Source organism: Brachyhypopomus gauderio, unplaced genomic scaffold, assembly GCF_052324685.1.
Source record: "Brachyhypopomus gauderio isolate BG-103 unplaced genomic scaffold, BGAUD_0.2 sc66, whole genome shotgun sequence".
Lineage (NCBI taxonomy): Eukaryota > Metazoa > Chordata > Actinopteri > Gymnotiformes > Hypopomidae > Brachyhypopomus > Brachyhypopomus gauderio.
The window spans coordinates 1,080,648-1,100,961 of NW_027506887.1; the positions used below are offsets into that span (position 1 = coordinate 1,080,648).

Here is a 20,314-nt window from a genome sequence, read left to right on the forward strand (position 1 = left end):
TTCAGCATGAGCAGAATACTATTGTCACGTAAGAGTGACCCCTTTTTCTAAATAAATACATACATAAAGAAATGTAACTAAAACTACAAACTGTTATCCAAAGTCATAGTCATTTTTCTAGCATATTTTGGATAACCTTCAGCATAATCAGGGTGATGAGAGTCAGGGGTGTGTAAGGAAAGCAGTCTTTTTGATGTGTCATGTCGGCATCACTAGCAATAGGCATTCAGGTCAAACTGAGCACGCTCAGTTGCCCACTCACTGATGTAAGTGTGTGTTCTTCCTTGCTGTAGCTTTGCATCACTGCGGATTATTAATACTGAGCCACACACACCACTTCAGTGGGCTACACAACACCCCCATGACAGCTGGTGTTTTCATTCTTGTGTTGTTTGTTTTTTCCGCTTTTCTTTTTTCTGTTTCTCCCTCAACCTGTTTTTCTCTCTGTTCTTCTTTCCTCAGTGCATCTCACTGCACCCCCCCCTCTCTCTCTCTCTCTCTCTCTTGTCCGTTCCCTTTTCTTTCCTTTCTCCCTTAGGTTGTGACATCTCTCTGTTCGATTCCAGGGTTGGTAGGTCACAGCAGACATATGCTTGGAGTGCATCGGTCAAAGACAACAAACACACCCCCACACACACAAACACATATGCACACGGAGCTTTTTTATTTATTTATTTCTTTTTCGCTGTGATATCTGAAAAACCTGCCCCTCTTTCGTGGGGAGAACAACGGGCTCATTCATAGCGTCCGCTGTCTCCCGGCGTTTGCACTGTGGATGTCTCTGTGAAGACACCTGCCTCCGCCTCTCGGCACCTTAGCCAGCCTCCTGCAGGTTCCCGGACATATCAGAATTTCAGCACGGGAGATATTGTTCCTGCTACTTGCGAGCCTGATGAGTTGTTACATGCAAGCGACTCCGCCAAATATTTCCGTGTGTACTTTGTGGAGATTTGGAGATTTGTACAGCTGACTTCTGCTCATGTTGTTGGCAGACTACACTCCTGAGTGTTGAACAAGGAATGTGATGTCATCATGAGACAAGACACGCCCACGAGAGGGCGGACCAGTGCTCAACAGTGCAGCTTTGCTTTCCCAATAAATGTCCTGCTTTACCTAGACATGGAGCACAAGCACAGTGTGTCAGAAAAGCACGGACAAAGGACAAAGAAAACCAATGAATACATCCAAAGCAAGTAATATTAACCGTTTATGCACCGAGGACCATCAAAAGAATTCTAGAATCCTGAAAGTTCTTTCAGAATGTTCTACTGTAAATGCCGCTCATCCATTGGCCAATTAAAGCTTATAGAGAGATGTATATACAGATTGTCTGGTTTATTTATGAGCATGGAAGGTCTGAAGGAGTAACCTTCTTATGTTGTTTATTTATTATTGTTTTTGATGCCACACATGGCTTTTGTACTGTACTCTATTACACTGAGAGCCTCCAAGGCTTTTTAAACATACAAACTATTCAGAAAGAAACCTATGAAAAAGACATTCTCACTATGGTTGTACCGGTAAAAACATGCATTTAGTAAAATACACTGACAAGAGAGGCTGGCGTCTGCATGCTGGGATAATGCAAGACTTGGCATGCAAGCACACACTCATACATGCAAACAAATAGACCACAGCATCAGGATGATGGAGGCACACTGGAATCCAATTTGGAAAGGTAATCAGAGCTAGGGTAAAACGGATGGGCGGTGGGTGGGTGGGGGGAGGTGTAGATGCCATGGAACAGCTATCTGTTTTGAACAGCGCTTTAGCAGTGGGAGGAGGAGAGGTTAATTGGAACTGCCTATCTGATAAAATGGTGAAAGAGCACATCAAGACTCAACTATGCACTCGGTAGGAAAACGTCCTGTTGTCACAGCTGAAGGCTGTGGAGGTTACACTAGCATTAGCACAGTCATATCCATTTATATGAATCAGTGATTTGATGGCACACACATTATTGTCTAGCAGCCACAGTCTCCTAAGGCAGTGGTTCCCAAAGTGGGGGGCGCGCCCCCTAGGTGGGGCGCGGAGCTATTGCAGGGGGGGCGCGGAGCTTGAAAGTAAAACGTGCACATGTGTAGGGATGCACCGATTCCGATATTAATATCTGAAAAAATTCTAGATCGGGTATCGGGGACAATGTGACCGATCCATAAAAACAGATCTATTCAGTCTAATTCTATGCTTGTATTGCTTGCTTTTCGGAGTTAGTTCAACCTTAATACTCGCTCTGGTGGTAATACTCCACTTAGTCCGTTTATTTGCTGGTTGACCAAAATAAACCTGGGCTCCAGCAATACTTCACTGTTCATACATGAACTGGTGAGTTGTCCAAAGCTCATTTAATGCGTTACTTACAGAAATAAATTAAAGAGCAGTGGTCTGAGTCTGTCTACGGCAGAAAGCTAAAAAAAACAATATTCCATACGCGCGCTCTACTCGCTCCCTTAAAGAGACAGTACACATATTTCTGGCCATACATGCTTTGTGCTCTGCGTGATGTCTGCGCTTGCAAACTAGCCGCATATGTATTGCTGTTTCTCTTATTTCATCTCCTTATTTATTTTAAATTATATGTAGAATTATTGAACCATTTAAAAGGTTTCTTGCTGTTTATTTTTTTCATGTTTGACCAAAGTTGTGAACCTATTGTTTTTGTAAGTTTTAAACACATTCCTAGTCAATATGGGGGGGTGTAGGGGGGGCCGCAAAAATATTCTCATCTACTAAAGGGGGGCACGGCAGAAAAAGTTTGGGAACCACTGTCCTAAGGCAATCCAGGATCATTTGAATTATTTGCTTATGTTATTATACATACATTTCACATTTATACAACCTACACATACCTGACCTCACACCTGACCTCATATCTGACCTCATACCTGACCTCACACCTGACCACATACCTGACCTCATACCTGACCTCACACCTGACCTCATATCTGACCTCACACCTGACATCACACCTGACCTCACACCTGACCACATACCTGACCTCATACCTGACCTCACACCTGACATCACACCTAACCTCACACCTGACCTCATACCTGACCTCACACCTGACCACACACCTGACCTCACACCTGACCTCACACCTGACCGCATACCTGACCTCACACCTGACCTCACACCTGACCTCACACCTGACCACATACCTGACCTCACACCTGACCTCACACCTGACCACATACCTGACCTCATACCTGACCTCACACCTGACCTCACACCTGACATCACACCTAACCTCACACCTGACCTCATACCTGACCTCACACCTGACCACACACCTGACCTCACACCTGACCGCATACCTGACCTCACACCTGACCTCATACCTGACCTCATATCTGACCTCACACCTGACCTCATACCTGACCTCATACCTGACCTCACACCTGACCTCAAATCTGTACATGCAACAAAAATAATCCAGAACTATACTACTATATATACATATAGTATATGCATTATATGTTATAAGCATTCTAACTCTCTCGGCTAGATCTTTTAGTTGATCTGACAACTTCTTCCTTCTATATGTTCCATCCATCCATCCATCCATCCATCTCTCTGTCTGTCTATCCAGTCCTCCATTGCTCCTGCAAATCCTTGAATTATTTCTCCTCATCAACAATGACTTCATTGTTCACGGATGTCTTTGAGTGTTTCATCCTGGTCAGTATTGTGGAGTGTGCTGAAGAGTTTAAAAGGGCTGCTGTGAGATTTGTGAGTCTGTTTTCCCTTTAATCATATATTATTGTGATTTACTGTCTTAGCTTTCACAGACATATGTACAAACACATGCATGCACTTACTTACAGACACACACACACACACACACACACACACACACAGCAAAGGGCAGCAAAGGTGTAATACTTGTCTTAATGAATGAATTAATCTGACTCATAAATGTGTTAGATTGATATTGGCTGTGTTCTAATTATTTCGGCCTTATTGGAGTGGTTACACAACACCATGTGGCTCAACATAAGCTACAAACAGGAAGCTTCTCCTTCTGTGCAATAGACAGTTATCCCAGACCAATTATAGAAATTCCCACATGCCAATATGCTACTTCTGTCAGAGATCTCCTGTTCAGTTAGAGAGCGCATAACACATTAACATTTAGTCACAGTTTTGTACGATCGCTAACAAGCATTTTTCAGGACCGAGTTCACTCTTTCAGAACTCTTCACACAGCTCTTTGCACAAAGACCAAGCTTGACACAAAAGTTTGTTTATGCTCAGAATGCTATAAAACTACTACAAAAAAGCAAACATGTCAATCAAACCTTCAGCACTAGTTTTTCAGCAACAAGAAGGCCTTGTGATTTACTGAGTCCAAGTGCCATTCCAGGAGATCCAGTCCATCTTTTCCATATTTTGTTTTGTGCTGTAATTGCATCAGTATTCTTTGGTTCATAATGTAACCAATGTATAGACTTTTCTTTTCTTTTCTGCTGGCTTGCAGACTTCATGTTGTGATCACCACATCTTGTGTCCTCTACATATCCATCAGAGAAACAACTGACTTTCATACCTGGTCCACTGTAGCATTCTTCAGCTGTTGCCACTGCTGCCCGGAGGGACACGTGACCACATGAACAACTCTCCCAGACTTCCCACAAGGAGAAGAACTCCCACACGTCCTGCGAGGGGCGGAGATATGGTGAATAAGAAGGAATGAGACATGACACAGTCCTTGAGTGGGCTGCAGACCAGTGTGTGACACACCAGTGACAGACCAGTGACAGACCAGTGACAGACCAGTGACAGACCAGTGAGAGACCAGTAACATGTTCCAGTGTCCAACATGTTTTAGTTTGTTTGGCTGCACATACCCTCTCTTTTACTCAACAACATGCTTCCCATAAAATCAAAGGTCAGTTTCAAACAGCAATTCAACAAAGCGTCCTGATTGCTGTTAATAATTACAGGTTGTCAGCAAGCAAACTGGCGGCCTTCTCGTGTGTACAATATCTCACCTTTGAACCTTTGACTAGGGGTCAGCGCTGTGGAGTGATCCGTAAACCATGGACGAACCCGTGTCTCTCCAGACACACAGCCCGTAATGGTCAGCGTGAAATACTCTTCAAAACAACCAAGTAAGGTAGGAAAACATGGCCAGGTAACAGAGTCTTATACCGTGACAGCGTGTGACCTCTAGCACACCCACCGTTTGGCCCGCTGCTGGCGAGCGCTCGTTTGCTGACGCATGTCAGGACAACAGAGCCAGGCGGCATCCGACGGGTGTTGGTCTCCATGGCTTCTCGTCACCCCAGATGTGCGTCTGCTCCTGCATCGGCCTCCCCACCGAGTGTTCTAGAGCAATTTGCACATCGGGCACAAGAACTCCAGCTGCGATGAAAGAAAAAAAAAAACGATTCATTATTCATCTGGTTGTAAATGCAGGAACATGAGCTAATGAGCCATATAGCATTGGGCAAAAAAAAAGAAAGAAAAAAAAACAGTTGGAAGATATTTAGCGATGTTTTATGCATGCATTGGCAAAGCCAAGTTACACTAATGGGTGCTGGAATTGAGGTGGTGTATGAGGATGGAGGTGCGCATGCACTTTGTAGTTGTTTTCATGCAGCCTCATCTATCCCATTCTGCTAACTAATGGGCCTGGAAATCATGGCAGATAAGCGTCCTTTGTTGTGAATTGTTTGTCATGGTCAGGTGGCCACAAGGGGCTTCGGTGTTTTCAAAAACAAGGCAGGTGTCATCAGCGTGGTTGATATCCGGAACGTTCCTGACATGGTTCCTCTCATGGTTTGGAAAGAGGGTTTAGCAAAGCTGTGTGAAAAAAGGTCTGTTGGAGATAGTGTCAGAACTCGAGAGTTTTATCAGCTGCCCTGACAGCCAGCAGCACAGTAATATATCAGAGAAAGAGAGAGAGAGAGAGAGACAGAGCTGTGTGGATAGGGCCTTAAACCCCACATGCAGGGCATCATTCATTAAAGCCACATATCCATCTCAATTTGCTTTAATGATGTTTACCTTCACATGGTTTGCCCTAGTCGTCTGCCTCTTACATCAGTCATATCTGATTAGTCAATAGGTGATGAATGTGTCTTATCAGAAAACACCATGGGTCCACGGGTTAAACGCAGAACAACTGATCACACTCCTGAGGAGCTTCAAACACGGAAGTAAACAGTGGAAGTAAACAGTGATGGAAGCAAATGGAATCAAAGCTTCATGCTCACTAATAATGGGTGGAGAAGGTGTAGAGGAACCTGTAAACACTCTCGGGCGCTACACCAGGACCGACTACACCCATCTACATTTACAGTGTTTAGCTAACATTTCTGTCCAAAGCATCTTACGATTGTGGCTGAGCAAAACAGGAGCTACATGAGGATTAAGGGCCCGTGGCAGTAGAGCTTGAATTAGCAACTTTCTCACTACACATGCAGTACCTTAACCACTGAGCTACCACATGGCCTTCTTCTCCCACCCTGTTTCCTCCATAACTTTGATGCTGTGGTTCTCACCTCTCTTAACCCCCCACCCCACCCTGCATCATCTCACCCCACCCCCTCTACAGTGTAGTTTGGGTCTGGCCAAATAGTGATCCAAACATAAAGGGCATTATACATGAGCCCCAGAAGGTCTCCAAGCATATTCCATGCTGTCACCTGCCTCCGACGCTTCGTGAGATGTCACCCAGGCCTCCCTTTAAGGACGGTCCTCCGCTCAGCCTGGGAAACATCAAAGCACAACCTGTCACCGCCCCTGTGAGGTAGTGATTCCCGGAACAGCTACCCACATGCTGGCTGGTTGCGAGGTTGGGACTTCACCAAGCGCTCTGCCCTCCATGCTGTGTGATATATTTCCTAAGATATACAAAAGGGGAAAGAAAGGTTTTCTTAAAATGTTTAAAGCAGTTCGGTAAGGTTTCAGTGAGCTGCTTTCAAGCCGATGTGGATATGAGAGGAAGCTGACAGAGTTGCAGAGAGGGCGTGTTCATCAGAACCCATCAGCTGTGAAGACAGGATGTGGAGAGTCATAATGCTCTCTTACAGAGCCTTGTGTGACTTTCACAGTAAAATCTGATAGTGAAAAGATGTGACAGTATTCAAGTTACAGTAATATCAACTATCTAGACTATCTAGGCTTGATCAGCACTGCCCTGACCTGTTCCCTGTAAAATGATTAGAGAAAGTCAGTTTGGGGGCTTTGGAACTTAATCTTTTCAAAATGCTTAAAATATATTTTCTGAAAAGACAAGTGCCAGTTTCCTCATGACTACACTGGAATCTCTTGCCCTGTGGAGAAATGCAGCCTTAAAGATATTACTGCATCAAAACCCCGCCCTCAAATCATGCAAAAGCCCCACTCTGAAATCGCATAAAAACCCCACCCTCAAACCACACAAAACCCCCGCCCTCCAATCACGCAAAAACTCCACCCTCAAATTGCATAAAAGCCCCACCCTCAAACTGCGTAAAATCCCCATCCTTAAAGCACATAAAAACTTTGTCCCCAAAGTATATAAAAACCCCGCCCTCAAACTGCATAAAAGTCCCGCCCTCAAAGCAGTGCGATTGATCATTCGCTGGACTCCCTCAACAGCATCGTGCATTGTCCTGGCAGTCACACGGAATCTACAGTGAATTGCTCTGCGTCACAGGAGTTCTCTCTTCACCTTCCAAAAACCTCACTTCCAAAACGCCACTTAGAATTCATGAAGGACAAAGTCCTCCTATTGCCTACACAGACAAATATTGGTTTTGTGTCAGAAAGGCTGCTTAAAGTTGGACGTGTTAATCTTATATCTAATGGCCGTTGGAGAGGGTGCTTAGCATTCTCCCCCGGTCCTTTGCAGCCCAGGCTGCCTCCACAAGGTTAATTAGCTGCGGGTCCCCTGTGGGCCCCGTAAGCGATGGGGACTTAAGATAGCAGAGGAGGTGTTCCACGCAGGCCACTAAAAACAAGGTTAATGGGCCGCTCACCGCCTCTTCCTCTCAGCCTAACGGGGTTTGCACTCAGCATGGTGCCTTGTGGCCCCGAAGAGGGCCCTGCGTTCAGTGCGGGCATAATGACTTGTTTTGACACGCTACGTTTGGATTTAATCACCCTCGTGATTAATGGAAAATGGTCGCCTTGACTTGAACCCTCACCCTTCCCTCGCCTAAGTTAAAATCTCGTCCACGTGCTGCTTATTTACAAGGGTGCTAATTAAAAAAACATTTAATTCCAAGCAGTCTTTTTCCCTTACACCATCTGAGTGAACTAATTAGGTGCTGCAGTGTACATGTGTATGTCTGAAGTGTCCAAACACTCCAGAGTAGCTCTTTCATGCATTCCAGTGAGTTCCTGTATCGCTAGGGTTAACCAGTCGTTCAGGTGTCAAGTGCACAATTAGATGGAGGATGCAGGTGTAGACGACCACAGCTCTAAGCGATCTCTTACCCAGGCTTCACCGCGGCACATTGCGTGCTCTCTCGGGCCATTGTCTCATTGTATTCTTCAGGCTGGCTGACTCCATTCAGGTAAGGTGAATGACACCCTTAGCGTTTGTTTAAAGAGAAAAAAAAGATGAAGTGCTTTTTGGAAGATTAGGGCTTTGCCAGCAGCTCCTGAATCACTCTCCAACTGTCAAGGACACTGTGGCTCCTCTCCTACTGTTCACGAATCCCTTTAGGCCAAATGATTCACCACTGTCTTCCAACATGGAGTCTAAATCTGCCACTTTCTTTTTCTTTTCTTTCTTCCTTTTCTTTACCCTCTACCTCTCTTTTCCCCCTCTATCTCTCCCTTTCTCTCCCTCTCAGTTTCTTGCTCCCTCCCCCTCCCTCTCTCTTCCTCTATCTCTCCCTATCTTTCCGTCTCTCTCCCTATCTGTCCCCCCCCCTCTCTCTTTCCTTCTGTCTCCCTTCATTCCAGTCCTCCTGCATGGTTCAGTTCATACACCTGTCATATGCTTCACCACTGGTTTTGTTCCCGTTGCCCCGGACACTTGCATTTCTTTGACTTTTTTTTTTTTGCCCTGGACCGGAGGTCTTGTCATCTCTGCACTAGCGTCCTTGAAGCACTCGAAGCTGTTATGCCTTCTCTCAGTTGTTTTCTCACATATCAGAAATCGTAGGACATTTTGGAGAAGACTCACTTTAGAATCTCTACACACATTTTACATTTCCTCATGCATTATAAACAAAATGAAACAGCAACTTCACAATCATGAACATTCTTCCTCAACATGAAATATTCTCATTAAAATTCCAGACCTGCTTTATTATGTGAATTTTTACAACTAACTGTGTTTTTCACATTGACCTGCTTACTGCTTAACTGGGAGTCACATCTTCACCATGTACATGTTGTTCATTACAACGGCAAGAAGGACAAAACATTCCAAGAGATTGGTGTAGGAATATGGAATATCCCATAGGGAATAGGGAATATCCTATAGGGAGTGGGGAATATCCCATAGGGAGTGGGGAATATCCCATAGGGAATAGGGAATATCCTATAGGGAATAGGGAATATCCTATAGGGAATATCCAGGAACTGGACCTGGCTTCATTTCAGAATGCTCCAGTTACAGGACAAATGGTAAAATGACATAAAGTGAGACGTACACTTTGACCTGCCCCTCATGTTCTATCGTCACTAGGCAACATGTTTTACTAGGACAGGTTAAATGTCATTGTTGTATAAGGCCTTCTACAGCCAAGTAGACAGGGGTGGGTGGAGAGTACGTGGGGGAGAGAACACAGATACAAAGAGGGGTACAGAAAGAAAGAGAGATGGAGAGAGAGAGACAGAAAGTAAGAAATAATGAGGGAGAGAGAGAAAACTCTTTTCTACCCCTTCCTTCTCTTCCACCTTTCTCTTCACGGCCAAGAGTAATGCCTGCATGTCCGTTGGACAAATGCTCACTAGTCTATTGTGTAGGTACAAATGACATCTCCGTGGATAGAACTTTTCCTAAAAAACCGTGTACATGCACTGGCCTAAAAGCAGCATGCGTTGTTTTCTATATGGCTAATGACATTTTGACTTCTGTGTTCCTCTTCCTTAGCACTGTGACATAAATACAGAGGAAAACTCATTAATGTTTGTCTAGTTAGAGTGCCACCACTGATATGCATGTTTATGCATTCTCTGCATAATATGCATAATTAATGCACGCTCTGTTTTAATCATGCTAAAATAAAAAAAAGTATGAGCATTCATTTCAGCAGTTGTGCTCACGGATGGAGCAGTGTGTGAAGTGTCTTTCAAAAAGTGGTGACGGAGTTCATAATGAGAGACAGTCAGCTTCACTGAAATCTGTTTTCATTTTTGCCATTTTTAACTTGGGCTTCAGCCCCTGAGAACTACTTTCCCGTGTGCAATAACAATGTCTAAGCAATCAGAAAAGACTACATAAGCAAAACACACACACAGGAACACACAAATAAATAAATCAAACCCTGGATGACTGCTGAAGCACATTTAATGAAGCTAGGGTCCACTTAATCTTCACTGTCACCTTCATAGTACGACAGCACTCCTCTCCTGCACATATGCTGACATTACCTGCCGCTTTCATTCACTTTCTCATACTTTTACAGGACAATTAACACAAGTCTCATGGAGAAAGAACAAACTGTACTGGAGAAGTGTGTAGTGCATAATGAACACCCCCCATGACAGCTGGCAGAAGGGGCTCTCATGAATGTCAATACCCTCAGAACCTATGTGAAAGCACATGAATGTAGATGTTAACTGGTTCTCAGTAGCTACCTGGATGCACAAATGTGGGGTTCCAGTGTTAAAAGGGGAGTTGTCAGGAATAACACCTGATAGCCTAACCACTCTCACCTGTTCCTCCTTACCACGCTCATTTCCCAGCTATTCTTATACACCTGCGCTTCACTTCCTAGTTGCGAAGGATTGCCAACTATGTTGCGTACCAAGTGTTATCTCTGCCTGTTGATTCTCCTGTGTACCGACCTCTGCTTGTTCCCTAGACCACGTCTCCTGCCTAGCCCTCTCCCGGACTCGTTACGACCTCGGACTGGATTGACTACTCCTATGTAGCTGCACGAGCTAACCCCCGTTCCTCCATCACCAGTGTTGCGAATAACGCCGTTAAATATAACGGCGTTAGGTAACGGTGTCATTTTGTCAGTAACGGGATAATATAATTAGTTACTTTTCCTGTCGTTACAACGCCGTTTACGTTACTGGTCATTAAAAGCGGTGCGTTACTATATATTGATATACTAACAGTAATGCCAGCGGATCGCTGCCCAGGCTAGTGAGGAGTAACAGATCTCGATAGGTCACAGTTCTTGTGTAACACCTGTTTAACTTAACAAGTCAGTAAGCGATTGGCTAAGGCAGCGTTATGACAGCCAATCAGAGCCAGTGTTTTTATACGCGCGCCGAAGCACGCCAGTGACACGACACAAACGGAGAAGAGGCCGAAATGGCGTCAGGTGCAAGCCAAAGAAAATTTTGCATTTTCAAGGTGATATAAACATTATTTAAGAAAATACTTGAAGTTCCTGAATGTCTACCAGACTGGGTATTTGATTTATTTAATTAAGAATAGAGGTTTTATTGTTGTTTACTTCTGTTGTGAACAAACCAGTTGTCTCAGGTTGAGAGAATTTAATTTAATTTGATAGATGTAAATGCACTTTATATAGTGTAACTGTTTACTTTTGCTTCTTTATTTTTTTTTTACAAAGATTTGGGATTTTAAAGGATTTTATCCTGCACTGGTCTGTGGATGTGCAATAAATATCAAAAGTTAAACACCTTTCTGATCTACTCATTTCAACTGACTGTAAAAACTGCTTTTTCAAAAACATCCTTATTCATTGGCATATAACCTTTTTTTTAACTGTAACGCAAATAGTTACTTTCCCAGGTAACGAGTTACTTTTATTATAGAGTAATTCAGTTACTAACTCAGTTACTTTTTTGAACAAGTAGTGAGTAACTATAACTAATTACTTTTTTTAAGTAACGTTCCCAACACTGTCCATCACCAACTTGTGCATCACCGTTGTATCAGTCTTTCAAAATAAAAGCATTGTGCTTCCGCACAAGGATCCCTCTCCGTTTCCTTATTACGTTACAGGAGTAAGAAAGGTGTGCAAGACTGTGTGTTTCAGTAATCACAAAAGGCCTTATAGTAAGCAGGCTTATAGTACTGTAAAATAATCATTAAAAAACTACTACAGAGCTTGTTTATTACTAGTAGAACCAACACAGTAACACATTAATACAATCCATGCTGTGAGTTGCTTACTGGCCATTGGCATGGTTTGGTGTTTCATCAAATATCAATCAATAGCAAAGCAAAAACATTCACATATGCATACAACACAAACGACACATACAACACCTACATAGAGGGCTGTTTAGGCAAATATTTTTGCCTGTGAATGTGTGATTTTGGCCAGCAAGCTTCTGGTTAGACTGTGTGCTTGAACAAAAGAGGAAAATCTTCATGACTGACGTACTGACCCACTCTGTGGGTGAGCATCAGCTCCGCCTGTGGCCACGTGATGTAATGTAATAATGTGATGTAAGAGGTGCTAGGCCTATTTGTGAGAGGGGCTTAGTGTAGCTATGATACCATAGATGGAGCTGCTATAATGAACTATAACCATAAATCTTAGTACAAAACAATGGATTTCTGGGACTAAATCCAATGCATGCTATATGTGCTAATACTGCAGGAAAGCTAATTGTAGCCAGATGAAAATGGTTAGGTGAAATCAACGCTAACTGGTGCCCAATGCTAACTGGAGCCCAATGCTAACTGGTGCCCAACGCCAATGCATGTATGGCTGGCATTTTCTTGAAGATCAGGTAATGTGATGTGTGGACACAAATCCCACATCGTGTCGTGTGGTGGTTGGTTTCCACTCTACCACTGTGACACCATGGGGCTTCGTATGTAGCACCACAGGACTCTCTCCTCTAGTTTGTGTGTGAGAAGATTGTGTTTGAAATCAGTGTTACGGACAAAAAAGAAAAAGCAGTTGTGATGGAAATTTGATTGAGGGTCCCGTGACAATACTGAAGAATTTGGTATTAGCTGGCGATTTGTTTCATTTATCCCTTTGTTTCTTTATTTTTGCGTAGCATTCATTAAATTCCCTGAGACATCTCTCATACACACACACACTCTCATACTCTCTCTCATACACACACACACTCATACACACACACACACACACACACAAACATAAAAGAAATCTCTTTGAGAAGCTCTCCTAACCCTTCACAATCCGCAGCTCTGAGCCAGCGTTAGTACTTCCCGTCTAAGTCAGGCTTAACGTTAGCATTCCTCCATTTTAATTTAGATTTATTTTCCCCTGCAACATGAACGCTGCCACGATCCAGCCGTCCCTGGGCTCGCTCGCGCAGCCGTCGACTTCGTTATGGTTTGAGCCTCCTGATCGCTTTGCATCCAGCATGGACGGCTTGTCTAAAGCCCCAGACAAACACGTAATGAAACTGAACTCGTCGTCTGCATGAGGAGAATAGCGGCGGATAAAGGGCCTGCTACACCTCGACAAATATTCATTTGGCCCCACGTGGCTGCAATGGAATTAGCCATGAAAATGAAAAATCGACTTCGGCAGCACCTGGAGATGAAGTGGAGGGAGCTACACTTCTCTTGCTCTTCCCAGAGCAGGAATAGTGGTGGTGGTGGTGGTGGGGTGTGTGTGTGTGTGTGTGTGTGTGTGTGTGTGTGTGTGTGTGTGTGTGTGTGTGTGTGTGTGTGTGTGTGTGTGTGTGTGTGTGTGTGTGTGTGTGTGTGTGTGTGTGTGTGTGGGGGAATCAGACAGACCCATTTGCACTGAGCTGCAGGAGAACTGTTTGTGGGTTATGGTGAAGAGGACAGACAAGAATTCAGAATCGCAGACAGACAGACAGAGAGAGAGAGAGAGAAAGAGAGGTTTTTGAGAGGATATGTCTGCAGGTTGTAAACTTTAGAGAAACACACTGCACAGATAGGGCGAGCCGTGTGTAGAGATACGTACCACACAGACAGGGCGAGAGGTCTGTAGAGACACGTACCACACAGACAGGGTGAGCTGTGTGTAGAGATACGTACCACACAGACAGGACGAGTTGTCTGTAGAGATACGTACCACACAGACAGGACGAGTTGTCTGTAGAGCCACGTACCACACAGACAGGGCGAGCTGTCTGTAGAGATGCGTACCACACAGACAGGGGCAAGCTGTGTGTAGAGATACGTACCACACAGACAGGGCGAGAGGTCTGTAGAGACACGTACCACACAGACAGGGGCAAGCTGTGTGTAGAGACATGTACCACACAGACAGGGCGAGAGGTCTGTAGAGATACGTACCACACAGACAGGGGCAAGCTGTGTGTAGAGATACGTACCACACAGACAGGGCGAGCTGTGTGTAGAGACATGTACCACACAGACAGGGCGAGAGGTCTGTAGAGATACGTACCACACAGACAGGGCGAGCTGTCTGTAGAGATACGTACCACACAGACAGGGCGAGCTGTCTGTAGAGATACGTATTTGCCCTGTCTATCACTTTCCTAACGAGGCCCAGCAGCCGTGTAGACTCCTAAGGAGTGACCCAGGAAGTGCTCTGCTTCTGCAAAGCTGCAGTCTGGACCCTGACCTCTGCTCAACATGGTGGACGTGTGAGTCCAGCTCCGGGAGCCTGCAGCACCCCACAGTGTCCCACAGCGTCCTGCTGTGCTGCTACTACTTCTACTGCAGAATCATCCCCAAACACATGAATCATCGCTGATGACATCCCATATATTATGGCTGCATTTCAACAAAACGTCTTTATGGATGTGCGGGCCTGATTTACCCATCAGTCTTATTTATGCAGTGTCACACAGTACAGGGCTCCAGTTGCTGTCAAGTGAAAATCCAAACGTCAGGGTATAAACCAAATCTTCTGAACCATATTTTAGGGGATTTAGACTTGTATATGCAGTTTTAGGGTAGTATGTATAAACAGCTTTCTAATGAAGTCTGCTGATCTTAAATCAGTCCTAGCCTTTCGTGTTGCTATGAATGCAGTTAAACCGACGTGGCGGATCCAGACCCAGATCGGCTTTGCAACTCTTCACTGCACCCATACGCACCTCCGTGGTCACGTCCTGGAGCACCGGCACTGCAGAGCAGAAAGGGAAAAGCCTTCCCAGCAGCACGCTGAGCATGCCTGACCACCCTCACTCTCCTTCACGCAGCCAAACTCCAGCTACACAAAAGGAGCAAGCCCGCCAGAAGCAGAATCCATTTCACATGTATCTATTCCATTTAAAGGAATATGGATCTCAGCCTATTAAAGAGTCACTGGAAGGAGCGCGTGAAATCAGCAAAGGCCAAAGGACAAGCAGAATAAACATGAGGGACTGGATCAAATAGTAGCAGATGTAGCCGCGGTGCGCGCTGGGAGATACGGGGAGAATTAGACAGGGAGGAAGACAGAGACCCCGTGCTCGGGGAAAGTGGTTCAGTGTTCTCACTTGTGCTGACACTGAGCACTTTTAAGTGGAGCTTTTTCAGGTTTCTCAGATCACTTTGTTCCTTCTGCTCTTCGAAGACAATCAAGGGCTTTATGAAAAATAGACAGAGGCGAAGAGACGGCGAGGGAGAGCAGACAGGGGAGAACAGAGAGAAGGAGAGGAGAAAGAGAGTGTGGTACGGGGAGAGGGGGAGATTTGACTTGAGAGACACAGTATTGCTTTCTTTTACTGCTCTGAGGTCTACATGTGTACTTATTGCACCAGGGCATGTGATGGTGTGTTTGTTACCATGGCTTTTAGATTCAATTTGTTTCTGAAAGGTGGCCCTTTCAGAAATTTCAGCTTTGTGAAGCTAATAATGCCCAAGCTGTTTGTACCAGCCTGATTCAGTGCATTTAAATTGAGGTCTGTAGTCATTTCTAAGCCACTATCCATTTTTTTTAAACATGGTATTGGCCCTCCCAGCTGATACACCTGGAGATTGAATTCACTCTCACTCACAATTTGCTTGTACCTCTTTCATCTGGGGTTTCCATTATTATGACTACCTCCTACATATGCAGGGGATGTCTCCACTGAGTGCAGTAATAAAACAGGTATCAGAGGGGAAACGCGTGTCCACAGGACAGCTGTACAGGACTGTGGAGTAAGACAAGTGCAGGACTGTGGTGCAGGACAGCAGTCTCATAACATGACAAAGGAGACAAAATCCGACAAGGCTTAGGAACCTTAAAAATAATAATAAATTCAGTAAATGTCAAAGATGTTTGCAGTACTGAAGTATGTAAATGTATGATACATTATTCAGTTTTCATTTTTAATACGGACAAAAAAGTACCTCCCCTAAAAACAACCAAACAAACAAAGTGAAATTAGATGAGAAAACTCAGAAAATTTCAGTCATTTTGCATAGATAAATAAGCAACTTTCATAATTACAAACTGCTCTGTTGAGGAGAAGGGATTACTAGTAGAGGTGTGCCAAAAAATCGATTCATATATCAAAAATCGATTCTCATTTACTATGATTCAGAATCGATTTTAAATGTCCCAAAATCGATTCTAAGTCGTGGCGAAGTCTCGCGTTAAGCCTGGTTTATACTTTCGCGAGTGACTGTAGCGCGCGGCTCCGCCCACCTCGCGCGACCCTGCGCGAGCGGTGTAGGCGTTTATACTTTCGCGAACGTCGCGAGCGTCGCTGCAGTGTTCTCCGAAACGATAGGTGGCGATAGGTGGCAGTGGAGAATAAAAAACCCCTGCAAAACCGGTGAAAGAACATTTTACCTGACCAGAGACCGTATATATACACCAGGCATCAAACATAAATATGACTTTGCAATGTTGTCCGAAACTATATGTGATAGTATAAAGAAACACCCCTCAAAAAAAGGGAATGAACATTTACCTGACGCATTTTAATGTTGCTTTGTGTTTCAGGTTTGAAAAGTGCTGGAATTTAGGCTAAAGTACATTAAAATGTTGAAATTACGTTAACAAATACGAGCCTCTTGTAATTCCAGGACGAAACATGAGAGAACGTGAAGACGTTAAGATTGGGCGTTTTGAAAATAAACAACCATTAAATAATGTGATTAAAATGCGAATTATTTCGATTCATTTCGAGTATATGTATAAATATTTAACTTAATTAAGTTTAACGTGCTGGGAAATATTGAAATGGACCTTTAAAGTGACGTACAAGTGCTTTAATTCCACCTTGTTTAGGTGTATGAACCCGGCAAACATGACTTTGTCCATCGCGCTGAAGCGCGGCGCGCGCGCGAAGTTACAAAATTCGAGAGGTGCACGACCTCGCGCCGCGACAGCGCGCGAGGCCCTCGCGCACGGGCGGAGCCACCGCGATTACGTCATTTTCGCCGCGCGGACCCTCGCGCCGCGTCGAGTATAAACCAGGCTTTACGTAATTACAAAATTACGCGAGACTTTACGCAGCATGTTCTGGGACACACTCATGCGCGGAAAAGGTTCAAAACACATGGAGGAAAGAGATATTCAACCTGTCCGGTCTTCATTTAAGGCAAAAATATGGGTTCATTTTGGTTTTTACCGAATGCCGGGGAAGACCGAACTGGACACAATTTAGCTTGTGTGCAAGGCTTGTGTAACGCGGTGAGCACGGGAGCGTTAATATAGAGAAGGGTGAGAAATAATATAGAGAAGGATGGACCCAAGTGCCGGCTCGCAAGAGCAAGACATTTGACACTCGTCAAATGTATTAGCGAGAGGGAAACGCACACAGCGACCCAGAACGAACAAACAAAACAACACGGAAGACTCAACGCGCAAGAGGATAGAAAGCAAAACCGTGAGGGCACGGAGTAAATAAAAACAAAACACCAATGCGGAAAATACAACGCGTGAAAAATAACACTCAACCGTAGTGAAACGGGAGGAAGAAACAAAATAACAACAGTAACTAAAAAACAGCGCGGATAAATGCAACGTGAAAACGAAACAAAGGACACCAGCAGAAGTAACTGGCAAAAAACGCTGCAGCAAAATAAAACCCTTCCCAAAAATAAAGGCAAAACGGACAGGAAGACATACAGGATTGGGAAAACTTGAGATCCGTCAGAAAGCGACGCATGAGATACTCGAATAAGTAAAGAGAAAGCATAACAGAGAGAGGTGGCGAGACACCATTAAACGATAAGCAATCACAGAGAAAGCAGAGACTGGCTGAGAACGTACGGTTACGTCAGTTTAGTCTAGGACTGACTCTGGTGCCCCTAGCGACGGCTGGGGGAACTGCATCCGAGCCAGCCCTGACAGCTCGCAAAATGAAGCTCAAGAATTTTGGTAACAACAAAAACCATTTTATTTTACCAAAGCACTTAATTTTTGTTAATTAAATGTGAAAGACACTTAATTTTCTGTATTTGTCGTTCTGTCTTGCAAAGCAGACTGTAGTAGATCATGCAGATTTTATAGACTGAAGCAGACATTTTTATAAATCAAATCGTTTTTTGAATCGAAAATCAATTTTTGAATTGAATTGTGGTACCCAAAATCGGAATCGAATCGAATCGTGAGATAGTAAACGATTCCCACCCCTAATTACTAGTGTCCCAAGGTGTTTCCTTTAGTTCGGCGCGCGGCTCGCGCACAAACGTCTGGCTTCGGACACGTGTACTGCACTCATTTCCGGTTCAATATGGCGGCATCCATGGCATCCCAGGCTGTTTTGAGAGGGCTCCATAAAGCTGGTCCCAGGCAGTTATTACTCAACAGAAATAAGGTAACACGTAGCCCTTTTTTCTTTTATGAACAACTTAGTTATGTCAGCTGTATGGTGCAGTGGTGCAGTTCAGAATGTTGTATAAACTCTGCTGTTCATCGATTTGCGGTTGCTGTCAGTGCAACTTCGTCAGTGTAGTTTGCTACCTAGTAGGGCAGCTACTGAGTTGGAGGCTTGGTGTGAACACCACGTCGTTCTTGTTGCTGTAGCTGGTACCTACATCGAAACAGAGCCCGATCTCACAAGTACAAGCAAATGGTTCCCTGCGTACACACGTTTTAAGGTGTATTTACGAATTAACTCTGCTAACTAGCAACTTGGCGTCTAACTGCAGGTACTTCAGTAGTTTGAAAGTTGACATTTGACGAAGAACAAGCAGCTTAGTGTCTTTGTTTGGGTCTTTGTTATTTGAGCTAAGCTTCTTTGCTTGTCCTTTGGAGGGAGGGAGAGAGAGAGCGCGCTTGCTTGCTAAGTTAGTTAGCCTTAGTTATGTTGATTTCTGCGCATGCTATGTTGGTTTAAAACGATAACCTTGTGCATCACCTTCAGCTGTGTCCTCAGATCCGTGCAGTTGGCGCGCGTGCCCACACGTACCAAAGTCCTGCTCATGACCCCTTTGTCACATAGTGTATGTATTTTCCGTTATTGCAACATGATGGATTTAATCCTTCAGTTTGGACATTTTCCCTGTTGATCTGCTTTTTTCTGTGTTGTTTTTGCGGAATATTGCATTCATCAGCAATTTGAATCGATAAACACAACAGCTTTTGCTGATGGTGCTAGCAGATTGAAAGAGAAGGACATTTTTACCTTTAACAACGGCACTGTGTCTTGTCGAGTATACAGTATGTGAATTCGCCTTCGTTTCTACTCTTTAAGGATTCAGCATTATTTTTGAACGGTGCAAAAACTGTTAGCATACAAACCATACGTTTACTCAGAAGGGTTGGCACAGAGTGTGTGATACATTAACCAGAACACAGTTGAGCAATTCAGGTTCTTTTGGAATACAGAACCAAAAGTCCTTAGTCCAAAGGGTTGGTGGTTATCAGACCAGAGTCCTGTTTCTCCAGACAGCTCAGTCTGCACTTAATATTGATAGGAAGGAGGCAACGTTTATCTATTTCATGTTCTGAGAACAGAGCTGATTCACATCAAACTGTTGCAAAAGTTCACTTAACAATCAGTCTGACTTGCTGATCCTGGTTGGTGCTGACACTCAGGGGTAAAAAGGTCAGGGTCAGTGCCAACGCCTCAGCAGCAGCAGAGCCAGTGCTTGTGTTAGTGATTCTATGAACAGTCGAGGTGAATAAACCACACTGCCTGCAACACCATATCTGAAATAAGAAAAATGGAAGTTGAGCTGTAAAATTATTATTATTATTATTATTATTTTAATAGAAAGAATAAACGCTCACATACAGTCCATCAGTTCTGGGGCCTGTGTGGTTCGCTCTCTCTGCCGGGTGTCGGAGCCATTTGTTTGCCCTTTACCAGCTGGAGGAGTTGGCTACTGATTGTTTACTCCTATGAATGCTGTCGCTTTTAAGGC

The 20,314-nt window shown here is 44.3% G+C and overlaps 1 long non-coding RNA gene across 1 annotated transcript; it reads right to left on the reverse strand.

Annotated features, from left to right (window-relative positions):
- Positions 1-702: 702 nt before the first annotated feature.
- LOC143490752 (uncharacterized) lies at positions 703-19,691 on the reverse strand. Its single transcript, XR_013124965.1, has 4 exons — positions 19,573-19,691; positions 6,654-6,851; positions 4,550-5,367; positions 703-1,113 (listed from the first exon to the last, which is right to left on the reverse strand). It is a non-coding gene; the product is annotated as an uncharacterized LOC143490752 (long non-coding RNA).
- Between the last annotated feature and the right edge of the window lie 623 nt (positions 19,692-20,314).